We start from the raw sequence: 297 nt of genomic DNA on the forward strand, positions 1-297 counted from the left end.
GATATTAGACATGTCTCTAATGAACAGTCTCGAACGGAGTGACAGCTTGGTAACATCCACTATTAGTAAAGTCCATGGAGAAGACAGAGTGGGAGTGGAGAAGACTGAAAATCAGTGCACAAGTATGTTTATACAGAACTTCCATCTTAGTAAAAGTAAGATTGTTATGTTTGAACTGGAGCATGTAGATTGCTTTCATTCAAAGATATGCGCTATAGTAATGTGTTTAAAAAAAAAAGAAAAGAAATATATATATAATTTTGTCAGCACGTAGCTGCTATCTTAGCTCAATAATTA

General features: G+C 34.0%; 1 protein-coding gene across 2 annotated transcripts in view; it reads left to right on the forward strand.

The window, feature by feature from the left end:
* The window catches only part of trabd (TraB domain containing), a 61,488-nt gene that overhangs the window by 1,733 nt on the left and 59,458 nt on the right, over positions 1-297 (forward strand). The window lies entirely within an intron of this gene.

This window comes from Chaetodon auriga, chromosome 6, assembly GCF_051107435.1.
Source record: "Chaetodon auriga isolate fChaAug3 chromosome 6, fChaAug3.hap1, whole genome shotgun sequence".
In the NCBI taxonomy this organism is placed as follows: domain Eukaryota; kingdom Metazoa; phylum Chordata; class Actinopteri; order Chaetodontiformes; family Chaetodontidae; genus Chaetodon; species Chaetodon auriga.